Source organism: Punica granatum, unplaced genomic scaffold (genome assembly GCF_007655135.1).
Source record: "Punica granatum isolate Tunisia-2019 unplaced genomic scaffold, ASM765513v2 Contig00108, whole genome shotgun sequence".
Taxonomy (NCBI): Eukaryota; Viridiplantae; Streptophyta; class Magnoliopsida; order Myrtales; family Lythraceae; genus Punica; species Punica granatum.
Genome location: NW_022204095.1, coordinates 198,319 through 207,500, shown reverse-complemented (window position 1 = coordinate 207,500; position 9,182 = coordinate 198,319). Strand labels below are relative to the sequence as shown.

Sequence of the window (9,182 nt, the reverse complement as noted above, 5' to 3'; positions counted from 1 at the left end):
CCAGCAAGCAGTTAGCCTTCCTCTCCAAGGAATGGAAGTGTGGATGAATCGACATCAAGAATTCGGTTTTTCTTTTCAGAAATAACATGATAAGAGCATCCCTTTCACAAAAAGCTAAAGATCGCCCCCAACTCCTGCCACTTCAGCACCTTATGATCTTTGAGAAGATCAAACCGAGCCCTCTCCTAGAATGTTTTTGTAGATTTCGAAAATTCCATAGTGTATCAGGACGAGAATGAATCCGGGAATCCAGGACATACTCATCCTGGAGCTTCTGCTCTCCTCTGGGGAGGGGTTTTTTTAGATATAAAGGTGAGTCGAGGGTAGCCTCCCGCTTGACCGATTTCTCGGAGTCGGAGGAAGATCTCTCATCTGATGACCCTGAACAAGAAGGAGCTGCTCTCGATGTGAGATCAGCAGCAAAAGAAGAGGAATTGGATGCCCCAGAGCCCCCAGAGTTGCCTTAAAAAAAACACACACAAGGGACCGGACACAAACAAAAGAAAGAAGAAAAGGGCCATGATGATGATCCTATCTTCGTTTTCGCCCTGCCCCGACGATGCGCTCCTTGCTCGCGGAGCTACATACCGGAAAAAGAAAAAGACTCTCTCTAAACCTTTGAGAAGAGAATCGTTGGTTTGACCGACGTACTACGTGGGAAATACGAGATCTAGGCAAGCCGCTACATCTTCTCCCCTTGCCCTTTTTCGATAGAAGAACTACAACTCTTCTCTTAGATAGTGGTCGATCGCTTCGCATCTATGGTCAATCAATAGGTCCGCGGATCTATTCTTCTATACGATAAATCGCCATCTCTTAGCACCACACGAGTACCCCTCTTCTGTCCAGGCAGTCTGCAGGCAGCAGAACTTAGTGAGATCAAAGCTCAGCAGGATGAACGGCGGATAGTAGCCAGCAACCGACCCGCTTCAGACATTTGTTTCCTCCATCATCAAATTTTTCATTCATGACAGATTAAGATGACAATAGTCAAAGATACAATACATAAAAAACCTGGGTGCAAGAAGGACATTTTCGATGCTTGCTTGAGCGGCGGCTTCGGCTCGTTCTTTCTGGACGGAGAGTGATTTCATCTTTTTTGCAGTTTCTGAACAGTCACCTTGCCCTGATCCAACTCTTGTCTGGTCTTCTCCATTTCTTTGTTGATCAGATTCACATAGATATTCGCTTGTACAAGTTCTGCATAAAGTTCTTTTATCCGTTGTTCAAGCCTTTCTTTGAGCACTTTGAGCAGGGCGAACTATTTTCTTTTCCAACTCACTCATCCGATCTTTTGTTAACGACTCCTTCTTCTCGGCCAGCCGCTTGACTTCTTGCACCGCTTTTTTATGGACTTCCCGTAAGGTTTGTTCTTTTCGGGTTTCCCGGTGGAATTCCAAGTCATTTCTTTCTTTATTCATCTTCATTTCCAGGGCTTGTCTGACTCTTGCAATTAGAGGCTCCGTTATGAACCCGTATGAATGAACACCCGGTCTCATTTCTATTTTTGGCTTGGAGTCCTCCAGTTGCCTTTTAGCGCTCTCTCGAGTTGGAGGGGAAGTCCTCTTTCAACACCTATCCTCATTCATTGTAACATTGCCCTTTCTCTGATTGTCGCGTTCTCCCGGACGTAACTTGGATTAGCCGGGTATTTGACGCAAGATTCTCTGGCCCGAGTGTTGTATATATCTTCTGCCGTATTACCCGGCTCAGTTGTTGTTGCTGCTTGGGCACTTGGTTGAACCGTTACCTCAACAGCACTTGTCCTTGCAGGGTCCCCTTCTCCCATTGGTGCGCTGGAGACGGTTCTCTCTCTATCTTCGGCTTCCTTTTCTTCTGCAGCTTCTTCTTCTTCCTTCCGGCTAGGTGCTTTTCCTTTTTCTTTTGACGAAAGCGGTTGACGTTCTGAGGGCTCCCCGAGCTTCGCATCGCTTGCTCTACTTCCCACCATATTTCGTATTTCTCTACTCCTTTATAATCCCCGAATAGTAACTCGTGGACTATAAATCCCTTCCTTTTATCTAAGTAGAGCCCTACTGGTAGCAGTACGATAGAGCGAACCCTGAAAGCCGTATGGAGCCCTTTCGCATCGTCGGCATGCTCTCTTCCAGCTCCCCTTTTTATCCGTTTGCGAAGGAAGCCCAAGAGAGCGGGGCCTCCGTATCTATCGGTGTCCTATACCCTTAGGCATGGCACGCCACCCGCACACAGACCCGCCCCTATGAAACCCCCTCATGCCCTGGAATAACTTTGATGAATTGCACATTTATGAGCCGAGTTTACACGATATTATGATCATCCGCTATTATAGGGAAATGAACCCTATATCAAATATAGTAGCTCTAACACTATAGCATAAGTATTAGATGGTAGCCACCATAAAGTAGGTGGGGAGGGAAATTGATTTGGTTGTACGTGCAGGAGGTGAGGATTTCTGGTGAATGATGATTTGGAATAGCCAACTAGAGTAGTAGGCAGAACAGGGTCGGCGGTTGAGTTCTTTTTAGTTTAAAGAGGAAATTTATTTAATCTCGATCTCCCTGCCATCGATCGCATCTGGTCAATCAGTACACACGATATCTGTCTTTAAAAAAATCTATATCTTTTTCGTTATGAGTAGTATTGTTTGTTTTTCAGAGAGGGACTGAAAGACTATATCTGGGCTAGCTCGACTCCACCCTTTTGAGTTGGCTGGCTCAGGCCTTGCTCTCTTTCCGTGCATTAAGGATTACTGTTAATATGCTCAACATGGATTAAAAAAAAAAGAATTCCTCTTTTCACAGTAGTATATTTCCCGCCTGTTCTGCTCCTTGAACAGACCGGCGCTGATATAAAGCTCCATGAGCCTTTCTGTGTCCGGGGAGGAAAGACGGACTCCAAAGATCCAGGCCCGGTCTCAAGAGTTGTATCTCCGTCCAAACCTGTACGTACTAGCATCTCTATACATACTCCCATTCACGTTATTATTCCCGACCTTATTGACATCTCGCTCTGCGTCCGTCCCTTTCCCATAAACATATTAACCAAGTCTAAGTCCATTTGGTGGGAACCTTTCCCACAGGGTAGTATGGTTGAGCCGAGGCAGGCGAGGTTGTAGGTGAGCGCCTTTCTCGCCCTGCGCATTTGGTTGGCAGGGTGCTCAAGGGCACTGGGTGTGGTCTGATTGGTATATTGGTTGTTCTAAATGAGGTTACTCGAAGTCTGCCCACAAAAACTTCCATTTTCTATCTTGGCCTCCGAGATTCTTTCGTGCTCTTTCTTGGCTCTGTAGACCGACCAGCGAGGCGTCCTTCCATATGTGGCTTAGCAGGCTCAGCATCAGTAACAATCTAGGCGGCTACCCTGTCTCATATGGGTTGAGAATGTTAGGTCGAGCACCTCCCTCGAGTTGGTGTGTTATATCAGTACCTATGGTACCAATAACAGGGACAGGGGGCCCAGTCAGCGTACTATAGATTGTTACAAAGGTAACCAATCCCAGACCCAACAGGGCAACGTTTTTTCCTTCCCTCGAACCAACAACTAAAGTTTTTCCCAAGTCTGAAGATAGAATATGAATCCTCCGCCTCAGATGAGCGGATTATCTAATTTTTCCGCTTTTTTGGTATGTGTCTTTTCCGTTTCCCAGAGATGTGTTTGATCAAAGCCTTTCGGGCGGAATAAAATATTACACCGGATTCAGGTATGGTAGCATCGGTAGAAGTACAGCTCGTCCTGACCCGTGAACGGCCTTAGAAAAAGGTCTTTTGCACTTGGGAGACTTTCACCCGGTTTTTTCCCTTGATGCTTCTCTTCCGCTTTGAAAGAATAGGACTTATTATACCATGAATGGACTCCTTGTCAGGAAGAGATAGAGATAAGGCTTTCCTGACTTCTCTCTTTCGCCTTATCGATGCATTGCTTGGGTCTTCATTGGGCACTAGTTGCGCACTAGCTCTTCGGTGTGAATGAGAAAGTGTTAAGTGATTGAGTCGTGTGGCTAGCTTTGGGTCAGCTGTAAACTCTTCTTTCTCGATGGGAATCATAGCCCTATCGTAGCCAAGTCAATGGACTTGCCTTTCTTGCTTGAATCAACTTCCTAAACCTCTTCCTGCTCATTGACTAATGGAAGAACTTTCAAATGGGACAGGTGATGAGGGAAGACCTTCTATCTTAGACAAGAAAATGTACCGAATACAGATAAGGAAAAGCAGTCTAGCCATGCCCAGGCACAGCAGAATAAGAGGCCTAACTCTACTCTCAAAGTAGTAAAGTTCCTCAAGGGTTCGGTATCATAATATAGTAGTATGACGGAACTCTTTATCTTAAGGTGTGGAGCTAACAGTCAGACTAGGAGCTGCGATTGCTTTTGTTTCATAAGAAGTTCTTCCTCTAAATAGATGGCGAGAATCTGTTCTTGGTGGTAGGGCAGTAAGAAGTATCCTTTTTCTTCAAGCAGGGCTTTCTCGATAGCCAGAAGCTCTTCCTTCCTTAGTGTCTTAGACCGTGAAGTTCCCCTTTTAGTGGCGGGTACTCACTTCAGAGCCAAAATATCATCTTTCCTGCCTCTCTCAGGAGCTTGATTTTACTCGTTGCTCTTGTCCTCATCAATGGTCTGATCCTTTATTCCCTATGATAACATGCTATGTGCCTTAGCAAGAATATACCATCGAATTTAGAGAAGTTGTGGAAGAATACAGTACGGATAGAACTCTCTTTTTCTACGATCGTTTCAATCCTTTTGATTAAGTCGAATAAGACCTTTATACTTCTATCTTCAAAGGAATCCAGGATGATTGAGTAGTCTTCACTGAAGTACCTCTCAATACAATCAAACTTAGAAGAAAGATCGTCACCTGGCATTGGATAAGGGGCGCAGAGCCCTAGTGAAGCGGTACCTCCATGCTGAACACCAACTCACACCGAATAGCCTTTGTTGCATCGTCACTTTCGGATCAAGATCCAGAAGAGGCTTTTGCGCCCACCTCCTTCTCTTCAGAGATATGGAACTCCAAGCCATCAACATTTGGGAAAACAACATACCAACTCAACTAAAGTTGCCATGCATACAAAAGGTTAGATAACTGAATGTCAATCCTAACAAGAGGAACATAACCAGAATTGGTTAACAAGAACTTCAACTATCAGACCAGACAACACTAACAAACTTCTTTATGCATAGAGTTTCAGTGAGCGAGGAGAAGAGTCGGTAGCTGTTAAAAAGAATCAATTCAATCAGCTCCAGAGCTAGGAGTTCTATGTCTAGGTTGAGGGTTGAGGAGAGTCCTTTTAGTGTTTCTTAGCTGCTACCCTACAACTCCCAGCTCTAAAGGCAGCTACTGACTCGATAGCTCAAGTTGAGTCGACTGTGATTCTTCTTGTTCCGCTGTGAATGGTATCGTTATTGTATGAAGTAGTTTTCCCGGCTTACGTACCTTCTTCAACGTCTTCGGCTTTCACTGGATTCACTACTCTAAGTGAAGGAACCCGAGAGGAAGAATCCGATCTTTGAAGGCTTGAGGGAATAAAATAAGCGATGCCATCGATTTAGCTGTTGGAGTACGGGCATTAGGAGATTAGGACTCAGGGCATGGCATTAGATTAGGGAAATGCTCTTTTGAACGAATCCTAAGAAGAAGCTGCAATTGGAATGCTTTCAATGGCCAGAAGGGAGGAGAGGAGCGTAAGCCACTTGCCCGATCGGGTAAGGAGCGGAGACCCGGTTATATGATTGTTGGTTAGGAGTTTCATTGTTAGCAAGATCCCCAGCTATTGAATCTGTTGTCATCGGCGGGGCTACTTCTTCTTCTTTCGAAATGGGAAGAATAGCGAGTCAAAGTAGGCCAAGTCGGTAGCCTTTTCTTCAACTCTTGGGAGAAGGGCAGTAGGATTAGAAAAAGGCCTAACTGCTGTTGAAGGAATAGAGGCTGTTTCGGGGAGAAGGTAAGAGTACCAGCTCCAGCAGTTCCAGCTTCTACTCTTCCCCCCGTTACTGCTTGCTTGCCCGAACCTCCTACTCCTATTAATGATCGAAAGCCAAGCCGGATACGAGTATTAGTATTCATAGGCAAGCCCGCTCGCCACAAGCAAGCCCTTCCCCATCGAGTCGAGTAGCCTCGAATAGCTTTCTTCTCCCTCTTTCCTTTCGCGTACTCCTCTGTCTCTTTCCTCTGTCCTTTGTCCTTCTCTTCTCCTCCGAGCAGTAGCAGCAGCGGGAGAGTCGGTAATTCAATTGGGATAGTAGGGGGACGGTGCTTCGGGTTAGCACTCTCTCTTTCCGTCGGTGAACAAGTCTCATTCGTTTGGCCGGCCCTAAATCAGCATTGAAATCCTTTTTTCCATGGGCATAGAATGATTTTTACTTACGAGTGACAGGCTCTGAAAGAGGTTCATCAACTACGGAGGATCAATTAGCATTACCTCACCCGAAATTGGCACATGAGCACTCGAAAGCGCCTCTCTTCTTGTCCCGAAACCTTAGACGAGCGACTATGCTTAAACGGGTATGCTGCTTTGCCATGGGTTGATTTCAGCTGCTCTTTGGGGGAGGACAAGTAGTTTGACTTTATTTAGTATTCAATTTGAGACTTCATAGGCTACTTGGCGGTAGTAGGCCCAGGTCCATCATTGGCTGGTAGTCTTCACCGGCATTTCCTCTGGAAAGTTTGGTATGTATTTGAAATCGTAACCACAAGAGGAAGACTAGTAGAAGAAAAACTTCCTATCAGAAGCACGAGTTGAACGGCTTACTAAAGTAGCCTGATGGCGAGCGGAACTAAGGGAACGTCCACCGGACACCTCAATCACAAGAGGCATAACGAAGGGCATAATGGGCACCTCCACAAGCCGGTTATCGAAAGTCCGTGGAAACTGGTCAATAAACCATTATTTTTTAGCCTTGTCGGATAAGTCGGCTTCTCTCTGGTCGACTAGTATTAGGTACCGGAAACTTTCATTATAAAGCCGTTCTCGGCAATGCCAGTAATTGGCCCAGGGTCTGCTCCTCGATGTTTAAATCTGTTTTTTAAGCTGGAAAAAGAGTTGATGAACCTTCCGCGGTGTCGGAGCTCTCGATCGAACGGTCTACACTAAGGTTCCCTGATGAGGGCTAGCACAACGAAAGACAAGCATGAGGTAACTAGTATCCCTTGTCCGCGGGAATAGCTATGAATTTCTCTTAATTGAGTTTTCCTTCGTCTTGAAGGCCTTTTCCTAGCCACCAAAACTGTGTAAGTAAAGTAGGAAAGCCAATTCCGTCCCTCCGTGCCCAACCACTTACTTATTTCAAGGAAAACGTTCGATAGAAGCCCCCCACGGAGCGGTATTATGACTCCTCGAGTCATTCTTTCCTCAATCAACTCAGGCCGAACCTTGCATTCTCTCTTAGAGACTCTATCATGAAAGAAAGGGAAGCCAACTAACTCATAGCCGCCCACTCGCTCATATGACCGGCAGGTCGGAATTAGCCCTGATTCTTTCTGCTTCTTTTTTTTAGTACGGTCTGACTTTCATTCCTTATCCCAGTCTTCAACTATAACAGCCTTCCGCTTTCTTCTTTGCTTTCGTTTCGTCCCTGCTCATCTCAACCTGACTGCTGACTGGCTTCCTTACCGACCGGAATGATTGAAGAATTGAATTGAACAAGGGGGTGCCAATGACTCCCTTCTAACCATGCCAACCATCCCTGAATGCAACACTGACTTACTTGATTGATTCATTCTTGTATTCCGCGAGGGCTGACTAAATGACTAATTGAACCGGTTGATCAATGGACCAAACCCTGTTTCCCCGCTGCTCGTTCCGGTTCGGATCACATGCCTTTGCTACTATCTCTGTTTAAACTGGCCCTGGGCTGGAGGTGGTTATATACCCTGAAACACAAAGCTGACGGCTCTGAGAGATTAGAGGATCGAGAAGCTTTACTTACACAGAATTGTTGAAGAGCACAGCAGAGAGCTCGATCAATTGCCGGAGATCACTTGGAAGTATGGTCGGGAAGAGAACTATAAAAAAGTAAACAGATTCGTCTTACCAGAGGCTAACAAGGCAAGAGCAGGAAAGAGGAAAGATTCGGTTGATAGCCTTGACTGGGATATGGGAACTAAGCAAGGGATGCTAAACTCAAACAAAAAAGAATGCCAAAAAGAGCATTTGAATTTCCCACCATCTACCCAATTGACCTATTCGATTGATTTAACAGACCGTGTTACTAAAAAAAGAAACACAATTCTCCTCCGGACCCTCAATTCGATCGTTTTAACAAGTCTTTTGACTAAATAAATCAAGCCATAGAGACAGAGACAGACTGATTCCAGAAATGGTTTATAGCATGACATGGATGGACAGCCGATTGACCGATAACGATAAAGAGAAGGGAATCGCATATTTCATTAACAGACAGTCATTCGTATAACCGATTAAGCGCTCAAGAGAAGGGCAGGCCAGCAGGCGGGGCGGACGGGGACCGTCGAAGAAGTGCCTCGACTCGCCGCAGCCACTACTTTGACTCCTTTTATGCAATTATGAACTCCACGGAACTTTCTCGATTCCAACGCAACTTATCCTTTTGGAGCTGACGTAACAAACTACGCGAGCCTCCCAACGAAGCCAACATAAATCCTATCCGAATAAAAAAAATAAAAGGCAGTTTCATTATGGTGGTATACCAGCCGCCTGTTCTGGAACTTCCAGTTCCAATCGAAGCATATAGATCCGTAAATGGATTTGTATGTATAGCCACTTCAGTCGTGCTCGTCCTTTCTCGAAAGTATCGTTTTTCTGGGAACATGGTCAACCACCAGAAATTATTATGTTCGCGATTCTTAATCCACCGATGCAGAAAATGCTCCAGTTTTCCATTCTCATATGAGGCCGGAAAGCTTATTGGCAACAGGTCGGCACGAAGTGATTCATCATGTTCAAACATGAGCCGATCGTTCCTTAGGGACGGTTTATAGATCATCAAATTCCCACAAATGGAATGAGAAGTGGGCCCATGTAAATGATCGAGACCTCGCAAACAACAACGCTCCTTCCCCATATGGAGTTCGGAACCCAAAGGCAATCGTTGAGTGAACTGTATCTTCTTTGTGTTAGTTGACCTAAGCCGCACCATTACTGCTGGGGTGGGGCTCGGCCTCCGAACCGTACGTGAGACGAGTTTCTGCCTCATACAGCTCGGGCCGAAGACCGGGGGAAGTTTA

General features: G+C 45.6%; 1 protein-coding gene and 1 pseudogene across 1 annotated transcript in view; both read right to left on the bottom strand.

Annotated features, from left to right (window-relative positions):
* The window catches only part of LOC116190046, a 5,843-nt gene extending 3,589 nt beyond the window's left edge, over nucleotides 1–2,254 (bottom strand). Inside the window, exon 1 of the mRNA XM_031519715.1 lies at nucleotides 1–2,254. This exon is cut by the window's left edge and continues 3,589 nt beyond it. The gene's annotated coding sequence lies outside the window, so the exon portion shown is untranslated.
* A 5,118-nt stretch (nucleotides 2,255–7,372) lies between these two features.
* On the bottom strand, nucleotides 7,373–9,182 carry LOC116190049 (annotated as a pseudogene).